At 46.3% G+C, this 16,513-nt stretch overlaps 1 protein-coding gene across 1 annotated transcript in view; it reads right to left on the bottom strand.

Moving 5' to 3' along the window:
* The window catches only part of CPQ (carboxypeptidase Q), a 394,576-nt gene that overhangs the window by 279,939 nt on the left and 98,124 nt on the right, over positions 1 to 16,513 (bottom strand). The gene's annotated exons all lie outside the window — the stretch shown is intronic.

Below are 16,513 nucleotides of genomic sequence, written 5' to 3'. Positions count from 1 at the left end.
CTAGATGATCTGCTCAGGTCCCTTCCGACCCTAGAAACTATGAAACTATGAAATTTTTTACCATTAACATAATGGGAATTCAATATAAAAGTCTGGCCTTAACATCACAGTAAGGCCACATATACACACATTCATGAATAGTAATAGACAGTTTGCAAGGAAATTAGCATAGTTATCTCAAAGAAATGGCAACTAGTAATTTTCGAATCACAGCTATATTTTACAGCCTCATATCTATAGGAAGATTTTGTCATTCAATGTCAATCAAAAATCCCATTATTGTAAAAATATTCTGTTCTATAAATTTCAATGTATTCCACTATACAGCTAGTTAAACTATTCATTGCAAATACCTGCTGAAAATGTTTCACTTGTTACTGTTTATAAACTAGTCCTGATGTCTACAAGTGAAGTCTGAATATCTTATTCAGAAGTATTTATTATGTAATTCAAAGGCCTCAGCCTATAGTTTGTTGACTGAACTCCTCATTTCTGCTGCCTGCTACTTATTATTTGTGCTCTGTGATTGGTTTCTGCTCCAAAATGGAATAAATTTCAGAACTAGAAAGATAGTAAAGCTTGATGTAAAAAAATTCCAGTGAAGCAATTTCCCCAACAGAATTTGCTGATTTATCAAAATCTAAATGTTTTGTGGAGACTATCTGATTTTTACAATACTTTGTTGGAACTGAGGCAGACTTCCAGCAGAGCCCTGCCTGCCAGGCAGCTTCTGTAGCCTGACTGGTGACCTACTAAGCCTCTTGGTACACTCAGTGGCACATTGCAACCAGGAAGTGAATGACAGCATACTGATAGTATTAATTTTCAGCTCAATACACACCCAAGCTAAAACTCACTTTCAGGCTTCACACACACATTTACTCTAGTATTCAGTAGCGCTCTCAGACATAACTAGCTGAACTGAGTGATTTTAAGAACAGTTTAAGTTTTCTTTACTATAATGGTAGGTCACCAATTTGCACATGCCATCCTCATTTAGCCACACAATTTAATGTCACAAATTTCATCTTGAGAGTCTTCAGTTTCATTTTCTGATTTTTTATCTTCATTTTTTTCTCTTTTCCCCATTGAATACACATTAATCAGGAAGACTTGCACTTTCATCCTTGAAAGACACTTGTTGGTAATGTTTTGCAAGGCACACTGAGGCCAGATTCTGCCTCCTTCCCTTGCCTTGTAAGCAGTCCCACTAACTTCTGAAAGGCAAGCTAAGGAGTAAGATTGTACACAGCATGAATACGAGTTAAAGGAATCTGGTCCCAAATGCATTTCACAGAAGGCTACAATATAAACATTTATACAACTAAAACCTTATTTTAGGTATTGAAAAAGTTATGCTTCTAAAATTATGAATTACAGCTGCATTTACTATTCCAAGTAGCTATGCTAGTTTTCTCATGGATATCTCTATTCACACAAACAGTTTGCCAAGTCTGAGACATGAGAATACTATCTGTACTGTACTGAACCGATTCTACTCTCCTAGAGTACTATAGGCACTATAAACCAAGACATTTGAGACAAAGGAAGGAACATAACAACAGACTTGAATGAGCACCTACTGGTGGATTCTTATCAGGCTGCTACAATAGACTCAAATTTTGGACCCTAAACACTCTTAAGATGGCTAGGTCTGGAAAAAGTGTAGTCATTCCCTCAAGTTCCTGAATTTAATCTCAAAATCCCCTATCTAGCGCTCTACTCTGGGATATGGGTTCCACAGTGGCCAAAGAGCTGCTAGTCCCCATAAATCCCCCAGAGTTCCACTGAAGCTGTGGACACTATGTTACTGTTCCACTTCTCAAAGACTATGAGATGACAGTTAAAGGAAGGTCTACACAGACTCTATTAACCATATTCAAATCACTTGTACTTTATTCATGGGAAAGAACACAAGGAATATAAAGATCTATGAAAAAATCTTTGCACACAAAACTCTGCCTCCAGTGTCTTCCCCACTTCTACAAGCTCCTTGGGTTGGATCCATCCTTCAAGGATCTGACAGTCCTCTTTTCCCCTGCCCTATCCTGCCTTTTGTTCTGGTTGGTGAGAGTGTCCTACCACCTTTGTCTTTTTATACATTTCCAGGTCACCTCTCCTGCACCATATGTGCTCCCTCAGTGGTATCAAGATCCTTGCTAAAGTATTTGCTGTTGGTCATAACCAGCCTGAAATGCAGATGGGGAAAAAATGATTCTTCTGTATTGTAGCCCATTCTTTTTTTAAGTGCTTTGTCTGAATAGAAGACCATGCCATTTAATGATTCTTTGGCCGTCTCCAGAGCAGCACTTTCAAACATACTAGATGCTCTAGGCAGACTGCCTTCTAAACCAGACACTGGGTGCATCTCCACATGCGTTTCACTGTGGAATTGACTAATAACTCCATAGTAAAGCGTCACTGTCTACACGTGTGTGGGTATTAGGGCAGAGTAAATTAATTAACTCCACCATAACAATACTGTTGGGGACAGTACTATTTTATGGTGGACTAATTAAGTGTGACAAAATGCATGTGTAGACGGTAACAGAAGCTGGCTGGGGCATGAGGGTGCTAAAGTTTGGGGGCTGCCTGCCACATGGCTCCTCATTTTAGGACTCTTGTGCCCCAGCTCAAATTGCTGCTGTCCCAGGTGCACATGTAGACACTGCACCCAGGAGAATCTGGCTCCAGCTAGAACTGCTCTGGAGTTTATTGCATTACATTAATTTCATGAGTTGGTGCACCCACTGTATAGCTGTAGAGCTACGGGTCAGCTAGTTGCCATTGTCACTCATGAGGGCTAGTTGGCCCTCCTCAAATTAATTTAATTTATATTACTGCCTGGAGGCTCTAGTAAAAAAAAATAGAGCCCTAGTGTTCTAAATAGTGCTCAGAAATGTAACACACATGAAATGTAAAGCCTTCTAAAAAACTATTCTATGACAGTGTAGGCAAAGAGGTTTTTCTTTTCCGCTACCATCGTATCTGCAAAATTCCATCTGACCTAACTGTTCTAAGTGGTGCATGGCCGGGTAAATCTGATTCTTGGACAGAGACAATGCACCATATTTTGATGAAAAAATATATGGGAGATCATGCTCAATAGTCACTCCTCAGTGGAAACCCCTCCTTTTTGAGGCCCATCAGACCCCAAGCCTTTCAAAAACCACTGTAAGACTTCCTTATTTGGCCATGCTTTTAGGAGGTGGGGTTAAATTCTGGGGTATTGCTTAGGGAACCGTTTTATCCTTTATTAATTTGTGTTAATATTTGATCTGCTTATAGCTCACAATAAAAAACAGTGTGTCAAGGCCTGCAATCAAGCATGCCTGGCTGAACCAAACACTTGAGCCATCACACCTTTCCCCGATTCCTGGCTAGTGAGATTGGCCTAGTTTTCTGTGGAGGTGAGCAATTAGACTGGTTGCTGAATGTGCCACTCACCCCTTTTAAGCACACCTGCAGCCTCAGGCTGCAGCCATGCCTTGACACAACCTCACATTCACTGCTCCTTCTGATCCGTCTGGCTCCCAACTCAGCTTTGACTTTTCCCAACTCTGACCTCAGATCTCCCCTGGACCTTGGCACCAGCTCTCTGAACCCAGGCTTCTGATTTCAGCTCACTCCTTGGATTATGCTTCTTGGATTTTGCCTCTTGGTCCTCATGTCCTCAGCCTCTCTGAGATCTTGGGATCTTGTTCCCCATGTTCTCAGTCTCTCTGACCTAGACCCCAGCTTGATGCTGTAGTAATCTGTGCTCCTGCCTTGCTGACCCTCTAGCTGCTCCTAGTGGCCTACCTGCAGGCCCAGCTGCCTATATCCCAGCTGAACCCTCACAGAGTGTAAGCCACCCTGAGCCTTTTATGGGTGGGGGGGGGTAGAATATCAATAATTCAATCAACGTCACTACTTTAGTATGCCAGCCAATCAGTCTAGACACAAAGAGGACAAGGCAGAAATAGAGTGCAGACAGAAGTGCAGTTCCCCGCTGTAACTGACAACACTGCAGAAAGCGTTCTGAGGTACAACAATCTCCCAAACCAAACAGAAGTTCACTGTTGGTTCCACGGGTGAGGGGAATTTAGCTTCTGCCTGCCAGCCTGCAGCCAATTGGCCCTGGTAATGCCCCCTCCTCTCTCCCAGCCTGTTCCTGTTTTCAAAATGGGAGCAGGGAAAGGGAGGAAAGGGAGCTCATTCTAGGGGTTCCCTAGCCAGGGCTAAAGGGTGGGATGGGTGAACTGGAGCCCCTCCCCCAGGAAAGGCTCCAATACACCTGCCCCACCATCCAGTGAGGGCTGAAAAACCCCAAGACCAAACTCCTTCTTTTCCCTTTCTCCCCTGCCATTCTGAAAACAGCAACAGGCTGGGAAGCAGCACAGGCAGAAGTTACAGAAGACACTCTGTTTTGAAACATCTTCATCTGATCCCTCATGCAACAAGGGTTCCAATTTTTATCCAAACAACCATTTTTGAAGCTTGTCTGCAGCCATGCACTTGTGTTTGGTCACGGCTATAAACTACTTTCTGTGGCCAGATTGGGCAAAAATGGTCACTTCTGTCTATGTCCAGGGTGGAGATAGTTTGGGAGAAGGTAGTAACAGCAAAACACAAAGAAAAGAGTTTAACAGAAGTCACAGTTCATTGCATGCTCACACTAGAAAATGACTAATGGAAGTAATCTGCAGGGTCAGAGCAGAGACTGGTGTTAAGGAGAGGTAAGAGAAAGATACAGGTGTAGCTTGCTTTAAGTTTTTCCCCACGTATAAGAAGAGCTGGAGAAATAGCACAAAGTGCATGAGGGAGACACCAAGAGACTAGTATCAAGGGCAGACTGCAGAAAGGAGCTTGCACCTGTAATTTAGTAGACTGTAAAGCTAAGGGCTTGCATCATTTAGCCCTACCATAAAGGCAAAGGCAAGGGATTTATGGTTGAAGTCATGCAAGTGGATACAACCAATACATGGACACAAAGAGGGAGGTACAAGAAGGTTCACTGGACCTAAAGTGGGACAACCAAATGGATGATACACCCATAGCAGGAGGCTGAAACAAAAGGAGAGCCTGAATAAAAGCCCTTGCAGTCTGGGGGATTGTGCAGACTGACCAGAGTGGCTGATTTTTAAATATATTATATTAACAGAACCAGAAATGAATCCAGGATGGAGGGGGTGCAGTTGCACCCACCTTTGATTCTTGGGCCTCCCAGACTTAAAACCAAGTGCTTGGCAGTGGCAGCAGCATTTCTATTCAGACAACAGTGAGGGAGTCATGTGCTATCATAGCTCATTATAATCTACCTCAGTGACTCCCAACCATTTTTTGCTGCAACCCTAAATCTGGGTTGCAACCGACCCTCACCCCTGCCCCCACCACCGACTCACTCATGCCCGGCGGTGCCAGCAGAGCCCGAGCTGGGCCGGGATTGTGGCAGGCAGCAGCAGCAAGAGCTGTGAGGACCATGCACCAGGACAGCCCTGCAGGCAGAAGGAGCGGAGCAAGGGGCAGACCCCCCACGACCCTGATTTGGGTTGCACCCAGAGGTTGGGAGCCACTGATCTACCTGATCCCTTCTAAATTCTTCATTCTATAGGTGTTAAGGACCCTCTCTCCTTTGTTAATGGTCTTAAAGCTCCCCTTATTCTGCTGGTTTTTGTTCTGCAATTTTGATATGTCTTAGGTCCTCCTGATAAATTAACTCCCATTTCACGCACCTGCAGACTGCTTTTAACTCTATCTAAAAACATGAACTCAAGTGTGAAAATAAATTGGAATGAAATGTTGGATGCACTGTCAAGATGCTCAAAAAGGCTAGATTTTGTTTTATGAATCTGAAAAAAGGGGATATACAATTAATTCTAGTGATTATGAGACTGATGAAATAACATATTTTGATTATTTCTGCCTAGTTCATTGTGCCTTAATATATTATGCAGCAAATTAATGAATATTCCAATAAAGTTATATCTGTTTTTGCTTCAGTCTTAAACTAAATAATATAACCCTGGGGCCCTAGTTAAAAAGGAACTAGAAGGTTTACTAATAAACTAGACAAAAAATGCGTTGCATCATATTTGATGAGCCATCACACCATCTGTATCTTCTTTTCAAAATCGCAGATCCACCCATGAACAGGAGTGACAGGATTAGCATATAATCTGATGCATGGGTCAAGGCAGAGCTGAAAATAAACCAAATTATGGACCCGTGTGATTTGAAGAGTTCTGACATTAACTATGGAGATGGAAAAGCTGGGAAAAGGGAGAAAGCTGCGGGTGAAGATCCAGACCTATTTGGCCATGTTGAGCTGGAGTTGCTGGCTCTCTATCAAGAGGCAGCAGCAGGAGAGGCTAAAAACAGAGGAAACAAGTCTTCAGCAGAGAAACAGCATTGTACATTGTTAAGCTAAAGACAGTATTTAAAATATAGGTGTTTGAATAAAAGCACCCAGAGATAACATAGGAAGAGAACAAAGGGAAGCAGGGACTGAACCTTGAGGGATGCTAACTGAAAAAAATAAAAAACAAACCAGAAACATAAAATAAAAAAGGAGAGGGGAAGGGAACTACTCCACCAAATCAGCTCCTCCCCTTAAGGTGGGTCTCACTTTGTTTAAACTGAGTTTAAAATATTCATAGATTCATTGATTGTTAACGGCTAGAAGAGACCTTGTGGATTATCAGGTCCAGTCCCCCTGCACTAGGCAGGAAAAGACAAATGGGTCAAGTGACCCCAACAAGGTGACTGTCCAGTCTCCTTTTGAAGACTTCCAAGATAGGTGACTGCACCACCACAGGAGGGAGTTTATTCCACAGTCTGAACACCTTGACTGTGAAGGAGTTTTCCTGGAATTGAGCCTGAAGTGGCCTTCCAGGAGTTTGTAACCATTGATCCTGCTCCTGGGGTGCCCTGGTGAACAGCTGTTCACAAAGTTCTTGATGTACTCCCCGATGTAGCGGTAAGCCGTTACCAAGTCCCCTCTCAGCCTTCTCTTCTGTAGGCTGAAGAGGCCCAAATCCCTCAGCCTCTCCTTGTATGGCTTGTTTTGCAAGTCCCTGATTATATGGGTGGCTCTTCTCTGGCCCCTCTCAAGTTTTTCCACATCCTTGTTGAAGTGCAGCACCCAGAAATGGACATAGTACTCCAGCTGCAGTCTCACTAGTGCGAAGTACAGTGGGAGTATCACTTCCTTAGTTTTGCATGAGGTGCAATGGTTAATGCATGCAGGCGTGTTGTTTGCCCTGCTGACCACAACATAGTACTGCCAGCTCATGTTCATGAGATGGTCAATAACTACCTGTAGGGTCCCTTTTGGCTGTGGTGCAAGTCAAATTGTCGCTACTGAGCCTGTAGGTATGTTGGGATTGTTTGCCTGCAGATGGAGCACCTTACACTTCTGAGTGTTGAACTTCATCTGGTTCCAGTACCCCCAACTCTCCAGCCTGTCCAGGTCTGCCTGTATTTACAACCTATCTTCTGGCATGACCATGCTCCCCCATAACTTGGTGTTGCCCGCAAACTTGGCCAGCGAGCTTTTCACCCCCATATCCAAATCATTGATAAAGATGTTGAAAAGCACCAGCTCAAGAACGGACTCCTGAGGGACACCACTTCTCGCCAGGGTGACAAAGATCTGTTCATGAGAACTCTCAGGGTCCTACCATGCAGCCAGTTTTCCACCCACTGAACTGTTAAGCAGTTAAGCCCACAATCTTGCAATTTTTCCACAAGAATATTGTGGGATACTAGGTCAAAGGCCTTTTGGAAGTCTAGGTATGTAATGACAACCTTCTCTCCCATGTCCAGGTGGTGAGAGATCTGTTCGTAGAAGGATATGAGATTGGTAAGACAAAACCTACCTGCAACAAAGCCATGCTGGCTGTCATTCAGTCTTACCCTCAAAGAGCATAAGGCATGTAGATTCTTTAGTGAGTTTTTCCAGGATTTTCCCCAAGATGGGATATTTATTCTTGTAAAGATTTATCTTTCTCTACACTTTCAGCCAGCCCAGCCACTCTACTTCCCTGTGTCATAATACTTTTTGGCTCCTTCCTAAAGCCTTTCCTGTAACTTAGAGGTCTTAGGACAATTGTTTTTTTCTAGTGTTCTGATGGTACCACCCCTACCCACAAACAGACGTTCTGTAAAGGTCAGTCTTTGGTACCAAGATAATCCAGTTAGCAAAGAAAATTTGTGAGAATGTTCCTTTAATCAGAATAGTTACTGATGTTCAGTGCACATAAACCAGTTTGAGATAAACCTGGTTGAATGTAGTATCAGACTTAACTGATTTGGTTCAAATTGGTTTATGCAGTGTCTGTCCTAGACCCCTTGCTGGTTTCAATTAAAACAGATTCCCCCAGCATCCCAACATGCTCTCTGGGCTAAGCAGAGCTCTCTGCTCCACAGCAGGGCTGGCCCCACTCCTCTGCTCCCTGGCTGCAGCTCCAGCAGCCTCTGCAGGCATCTGCCTGGCTTCTGCTCCCCCACTCCCCTCCCCACTCTCTGCTAAGCATGCATTCCCCCATCCCTCGCAGATACCACTCAGCATTAGCTAACAGACCACATGCTGGCTACCCCCAAGCTGTGGCACACAAGACAAAGGCAGAATCAACAGATAGCTGGTAATGTCCCTCTGTTGTTTTCTTAATGGGCTGATAAACACTGAGTTAGGGGTGATAAACATTCCATACTGGGCTGGTCAAGAGCTCTCTAATCATAGTGTCCTGCCAGGGCCTGGCCACACTCCCCCCCGCCCGCAGCTTGGCAATGTAGAAGGGAAGGGAAGGCTGCTCTATCACCCCCTAGCTTCTAGCCTGAGCCACTGCAGGCATGTGCCTGCATGTCTGGGATGTTTGTCTGGTTGCAAAACTGATTTAGCCTAACCAGGTTAGACTAACCTGCAAAGACTGAATCAATTCAGGCTCAGGCTTTTTGAATGTCTGTCCCCAGCCACAATGGTAATGAGCACCACAGACATTTGCTTTAATTTCCAAGGCATTCGCTGGCAGTAACTGAGTTTCTGGACACTTACAGAAAAGGCAACAACAGAATGTATCAATATCCAGAAGCCTCAACACTTCAAGTAATTAAGGAAGGCTACAGGCAAAACCAAGGTAGATGCATTAGAAGCATTCCACAAAGTGACAAAAAAGGGAAAAAAGAAGAAAAATACAACTCTAATAAATTATTGTCATAACTATTCTTAGGCTTGCATCTACTTTGAGAAATGTAAATTATTCTATTTTTTCTGCATAGAAAATAGACTTAACATGCTATTTGTGCATTCATATTCAATAAAAAGATACTTTACATAAATAGACTGTTTCTAGCTAAAAGTTTTCAACGAAACTTTTTTGATTTTATGTATGCTAAAGTATGAGATAAAATGTACTTAGCTTATGTAAAACACATGAATTTAAGTTTTGCTTTTCTTAATGGGCAGAGAGTTTTTTTCGCTTCAAGTGCTTCCTCTTGGAATCCCAATTAATGTTAGTTGTCAAGCTTCCCTGAAATCTTTTCATGTGCTAAGGACCAGAGCTGTGAAACAGATCTTCACATCACAGAAGCCCACCCTCTGACTACCATAGCAGGCATAACACAACTTGAATACGATATTGCATAAGTGTTTTTCTTAATGGGCTCTCAGTTGTCTGCACCTAAAAAATTAATTGCAGTAATTAATTAGTTAGACATTGAAATAGAAACTTATTTACTTGCAAAAGAAATTATGTTTTGAAAAATCTTAAAAAGTATAAAACATAGTTTGGATTATGCTTTTAATTTGTCCGGATTTTTTCTCCTACAAACTATAAAATTTTTCCTTAAACCACAGGAGAATGAGATACAAGATTGTTTAAATTAAGCAAAAACTAGTGGAGAAGGTCACTGATAGATTAAAATATATCCAGGTTTTCCAGACATGGGACCCTGAGGCCAGCTTAATTATGAGCAACGAAAAATTGTGAGAAAAACGAAGGACTTCAGGAAATTAAGTTACATACCACATTAGTTTGTTTGCTTTTTTTAAAGGGCTATGATTAGACACCTATGAAAAATCAAGGAGGCAGGGGGCCAATTTCATGGGCCAATTGCTGGGGCCAGCTGCCATTTTGGTGAGCTTATTGTGGTGTCCCCCCCATGCCTCTGATTGGCCAAAGGGGCCCAATGGCCTCATCCCTCGCTACTGCTTGGCTGAGGGAGCTGTCCATCATGTGGCCCCACCCTTCGCCACTGCTTGGCTGTGGACTCTCTTTCATGCAGTCCCACCCCTCACTGCTAATTGGCAGAGAAGGGCAGGACCATGGCACAGGCAATCTTCCAATCAGCAGTGAGGGGCAGGGTTGGCCACCATCTTGACTACTCCCCTTTGTGCCGGCAATTCTCCCTCTCCCCAGACTCTACCACCCCGGTAGGCTTCAAGGCTGGGCTGCAGCAGCCACGAGGACTATTGGTTCCCACTGGGGAGTCAGCATTTTATTTTTAGTAAGATGTTTTTTTCCCCACAGATTTCATGAACAAAGCCCAATTGTATGGTTTCTGAGAAATCGGAAATTGAGATTACCCTTAGCTATAGTAAGCGTCAGCCTTTGTATATTCTAGCTCAAGGAGAGAAGGGTGCCAATAATCCAAAACATCCTGGAGATGGGCAACTCATATACATTAAGCCTGCACACAGACAGAGCAGGTGGGTATAATTCCTCCCACAGGCATACACCTTTCTCTACATTAGAGATATAGACCTGCCCTGTATCATTTGACAAAGTATGAAGCTGTTTTTTTATGGCCTTTTGGGGCTTCAGTAGAGTGCTGAATAGGACCTATTGGAGATAGATGTATAAAGGGGGGGGAAATTGTTAAAATGTTGTTTTAAAATTGAATTATTAATAAGACAGGCATCTAACAACAATCACACGTTTTCTGAAAATTGTTTTACCTAGTACCCTAACAAGTATGCTTAAGATCATCGTCAACAAAATACTAGTGTGGTGTTAGTCTGAGGTCAGGCAGAAAGCAGGGGAGGGTGGCACCCAGAGCCATCCCTAGGGGTGTGCGGGCCCTGGGGCACATCGGCCTGTTCGGGGCTGGCAGTGGCGAGTGACTGGAGTGCAGAGCCAACAGCTTAGGGCAGGGCCTATACAGCACTGTCCGTGAGGCCCCCCCAAAGTTCAGGGCATGGGGCAATTGCCCCAGTTTGCCCCCCCACTAGGGATGGCCCTGGTGGCACCTTAGAGGCTAACTGGTTCAGAGAGGCACAAACCAGTTGGGACCAGAACACTGAGAGCACATGTGTACCCAGTACTTGTGTACCCAGTACCTATGAAGTGGAGCAGCAAGACTGGTAGGCAAGGAAACTATGAAACTATGAAGTATGAACCTATGAGCAAGCAGGAGCCAGCAGCAGCATTCGGGTAAGCCGGGCAGGGAGGGGGAAGGGGGAGGAGAAGCCAGGCCAGCTGTAGGGAATCGGGAAGGGGTTTTTCTCCCTCCCCATCCCTATATAGCCACACTGGGTAAGAGCCGCACTCCCGAGCCATGCGAGCAGGCGCTGCAAACAGGCGCGCTCGGCAGGGGTGCGCTGGAGTTTGTGCAGGACTTCACACAGGAGGGAGAGCAGGAGGGGCCTGAGACTCCATGCATTGGCATTGGCAGCTTTGGACAGAGTCTTCAGGTGAGCACATGAGGGAATCTTCAATGGGGGTGGTGACTCAGAGCACAGCTAGGGGACTCTGCCCCAATGCTGCCTCCTGCCTGGGGCTCCACTGAGGTCTCCACCCAGACAGCGCCTGGTGGGTCAGCGGCACCCAGGCCCCCTGCCTGCAGGGGTTGCCTGGAGAGTCCTCAAGGGCCATGGGGTAGCAGGAGGGCTGGGAGTCTCCTCACCTGTCCCACATGTGCCTGGATTGAGGCCCTGGAGAGGCAGGTGAGGGAACTCCAGGCAGAGGTGAGCAGGCTGCAGGGGATCAGGGCGACTGAGGAAGAAATCAATGGGCACTTCCATTCTCTGCAGAACCACACACCTGGAGGGAAGGCATCACAGGAGGGAATCAACATGGCCGGATGGCAGTCACCTCAAGGGCTAGACGTTGCACTGCCAGGGCAACTCCCTCAGTGCAGCTGGAGAACAGATATGAGGCCCTGGCAGAGAGTGCAACAATGGAGACCACACCCACAGCCACCACCAAGCAAGCTTGGACAACTGTGCAGCTGGAAGAGAAGACAACAGGTCATCGTGGTGGGTGACTCCCTTCTGAGAGGAAGAGAGGGAGCCATCTGCCGCCCAGATCCCACGGTACGCAAGGTATGCTGCCTGTCCGGAGCCCGGATTTGAGACATCACAATGAGGATTCCAGACCCAACTAGGCCCTCTGACTACTATCCCATGGTCCTCATCCATTTGGGAATGAATGATGTAGTCTGGAGTAGTCCAGGCAGAGTCATGAGCGACTACATGGCACTGGGAGCCAGGCACAGGTGGTCTTCTCATCCATCCTCCCAGTCAGCAGTTGTGGACGGCACCACAGCAACTGCATTAGAGAGGTCAACTCACGGCTTCAGAGTTGGTGCCATCATGAAGGGTTTGGATTCCTTGACCCTAACCTGTAATTCCAGGATAAGACCTTGTTTGGACAAGATGGGATACATCTCTCTCCAAGAAGTAAGAGTCTGTTCTCTTATGAATTTGGCTGATCTCCTACGCAGGGCTTTAAACTAGGTTCATCGGGGGACAGGGATGTTCATGATAGGGTGAGGCCAGGAACAACAAACCATGAGCCAGGCGCTGGAACAGTCCAGGTAAGTACCAAGGACCCCACTAAGCATCAGGATGGGGAAGTACTAAGGGCACCTATTAAGGGGCTTAGATGTCTCAATACTAATGCTAGGAGCAAGGGGAACAAGCAGAAGGAACTTGTACTCCTGCTTGCAAACAAAGAATTCGACCTGGTTGGGCTAAAAGAAACTTAATGGGACCCAACCTACAACTGGGCAGTGGGCAGTGAGGACTATAGGCTGTACAGACAGGATAGAGTGGGGAAAAAAGGGGCAGGGCGTTGCTCTCTATGTTAAGGTGCAATATACATCTTCTGTAGTTAAGCTGGGCCTAGAAGAAGGGCAAGTTGAGGTACTATGGGTCAGATTACAGGAAGGTCGGGGAGAAAGGGACTTGGTAGTGGGGGTCTATTAGAGACCCCCACACCAAGGAGACAAGTTAGACCTAGAATTCTCGAGACAGCGCTCAAAGGCAGTGCGCTCCAAAGACCTGGTTGTCATAGGTGGCCTAAACTTCCCAGACATCTGCTGGGAGGAAGAGGCAGCCAGGTCTGCCTGTTCACATAAATTTCTAACCTGCTTACAGGAACTTCACCTAACACAGGAGGTAAATGTTTCCACTAGGGGAAATGCTTTACTAGACTTCGTGCTGGCCACAGGGGATGACTTGGTGGCAGATCTGCAGGTACAAGGAAACCTAGGGGATAGTGACCACCTATTGATGGAGTTCATTATCCGGTGAAAGGTGGGGAAGACAACTAGTAGGGCTGAAGTGCTAGACTTCAGGAAGGCCAACTTCAACAAGCTCAGGAGATTAGTTAGGGAGGGACTGATGGGTAAAAGCATCAGAGAGATGGGAGTCCAGGAAGGGTGCATGTTTCTCAAGGGACTGATCCTGCAGGCAGAGAAAGGGACCATCCCAGTACACATAAAGGGGGGAAAAGAGCAAAGAAACCCTCTTGGTTCAGCAGGGAAATCCAGGAAAGCCTGGAGGGGAAAAGAGAGGCCTACAGGGTGTGGCAGCAGGGGGCAGCCACGAAGCAGGAGTATACCTGCTTGGTTTGAGCTTAGAGGGAAGAAGTGAGGAGAGCCAAAGCAGAAATGGAGCTTAGGCTGGAAGCAAAAGTTAAGGATAACAAAGTCATTCTTTAAATACATAGGAAGCAAAAAGGAAGTGCAGGGTAACATAGGGCCCCTTCAAGATGGACTAGGGCAACTAGTAACAGATAGGATGGACAAAGTGGAGCTCCTAAATTATTTCTTTGCATCTGTGTTCCTGGACACGGATACAAGTATGCATCCCAATGGGACTTCAGATAAGCGCAAGATAGATACCAACCCACCAGATTATTACACAGTCCGGTGGGTGGAAAATTGGCTTATGGGACACACCCAGAGAGTGGTGGTGGATGGGTCGGTTTCTACCTGGAGACATGTGAGCAGCGGAGTCCCCCAAGGGTCTGTCCTGGGACCGGTACTGTTTCATATCTTCATTAGTGACTTGGATGAGGGAGTAGAAAGCACTCTGTCCAAGTCTGCAGACGACACCAAACTATAGATTCATAGATTCATAGATTTAGGGTGGGAAGGGACCTAGTAGATCTTCTAGCCCGACCCCCCGCCAGGGCGGGAGAACAACAAAAAACCCCAAAAAGAGAAACGGGACTCAAATGAGTCCAGCCAGGTAGGCATCCAGCCTCTTCTTAAAGACCCCCAGGGTAGGGGCCAGCACCACTTCCCTTGGAAGTTGGTTCCAGCTCCTAGCCGCCCTAACCGTGAAGTAGTTTTTGCGGATGTCCAATCTATACCTCCTCTCCATCAACTTGTGCCCATTACTCCTTGTTATGCCAGCGGGCGCTAGGGGAAACAGCGTCTCCCCCAAACCCTTCTGGTCCCCCCTAGTGAGTTTATAGACGGTCACCAGGTCCCCCCTCAGCCTTCTCTTGTGGAGGCTGAATAGGTTCAGGTCCCGCAGTCTCTCACTGTAGGGTCTGCCCTGTTGTCCCCGGATCATGCGGGTGGCCCTCCTCTGGACCCTCTCCATGTTGTCCACATCCCTCTTGAAATGGGGCGCACAGAACTGGACACAATACTCCAGCTGTGGCCTGACCAGCGTCGCGTAGAGGGGGAGGATCACCTCCTTGGCTCTACTCGAGATGCACCTGTGGATGCACGACAAGGTCCGGTTAGCCCTGCCAACCATGACCTCGCATTGTCGGCCCATGTTCATCTTGGAGTCAATAATGACTCCAAGATCTCTTTCTGCCTCCGTGCTCTCAAGTAGGGAGTTCCCCATTGTGTAAGTGTGCTGCTGGTTCCTACTGCCCAAGTGCAGCACCCTGCACTTGTCCGTATTGAAACGCATCCTGTTCCTGTTAGCCCACCCCTGTAACCTATCCAGATCCCTCTGCAATCTCTCACTCCCTGCTAGCGTGCTCACCTCCCCCCAAATTTTGGTGTCATCAGCGAATTTAAACAGGTTACTTTCCACCCCATCATCCAGATCGCTGATGAAGAAATTGAACAGCGCAGGCCCCAGGACCGAGCCCTGGGGGACTCCGCTACCCACCTCCCCCCAGGTCAAGTATGACCCATCCACCACCACCCTCTGAGTGCGACCCCTCAGCCAATCTGCAATCCATCTGACTGTGTAGGCATCTATGCCACAGTCACCTATGCGGGGAGATAAACAAACTAGAGGGCAGGGCGCAAATCCAGGTGGATTTGGACAGGCTGGGGAAGTGAGTGGAACAGAATAGGATGCAGCTTAACAAAGGTAATTGCCATGTATTGCACCTAGGGAGAAAGAATCATCAACACACCCATAGCCTACGAGGTACCATTCTAAGCAGCACAACTGCAGAAAAGGATCCCAGAGTCACAGTCAACTCCAAAACGAACACGAGTCATCAATGTGATGAAGTAATAAGTAAAGCTAACTGCAGTCTTTCTTGTATAAGTAGGTGCATCACAAACAGGTCTAGGGAGGTGATACTTCTCTATGTGGCACTGGTCAGGCCACAGCTGGAGTACTGCATCCAGTTTTGGGAGCTGCACTTCAGGATGGATGCGGATAACCTGGAAAGGGTTCAGAGGAATGCCACCCATCTGGTTAAAGGCCTACAGGAAAAACCCTATGAGGACTGATTGAGGGACCTGAATCTCCTTAGCCTCCGCAAGAGAAGGCTGAGAGGTGATCTTGTGGCCATCTACAAACTCCTCGAGGGGGGGGGGCAGGAGGAAATAGGGGATACAATGTTTACCAGGGCACCCATTGGGGTAACTAGAAACAATGGCATGAACTGAAGGAGAGCAAATTTAGATTGGATAACAGGAAAAAAAAATCTTTACAGTGAAGGTTGCCAAAATATGGAATACACTTCCAAGGGAGGTGGTGTTATCTCCTTCCTTGGAGGTATTTAAGAGAAGATTGGACAAACACCTGGCTGAGGTCATTTGACCCCAGCACTCTTTCCTACCCAGGGCAGGGGATCGGGCTCAATGATCTAATAAGTCACTTACGACCCTAAAATCTATGAAACTTTCACAGGCAAGAAACTACTTTATCAGATGCCATGAAGCTGTTGCCTATGAAATCTTATGTCTCTCTGAACCAGTTAGTCTCTAAATGTGCCATCGTACCTAGCCTTCTACCAAAATATAAGTAGCAAATTTGCCCATCAAGAATGACGGGTGGGTGGGGAAAGAGGTCTGGGTCCACCCTCCCCCCCCCCGAGGCTAG

This window comes from Gavialis gangeticus, unplaced genomic scaffold (assembly GCF_001723915.1).
Source record: "Gavialis gangeticus isolate Ggan-Ray unplaced genomic scaffold, GavGan_comp1, whole genome shotgun sequence".
NCBI lineage: Eukaryota > Metazoa > Chordata > Crocodylia > Gavialidae > Gavialis > Gavialis gangeticus.
This window is presented reverse-complemented; position numbering and strand designations above follow the sequence as displayed.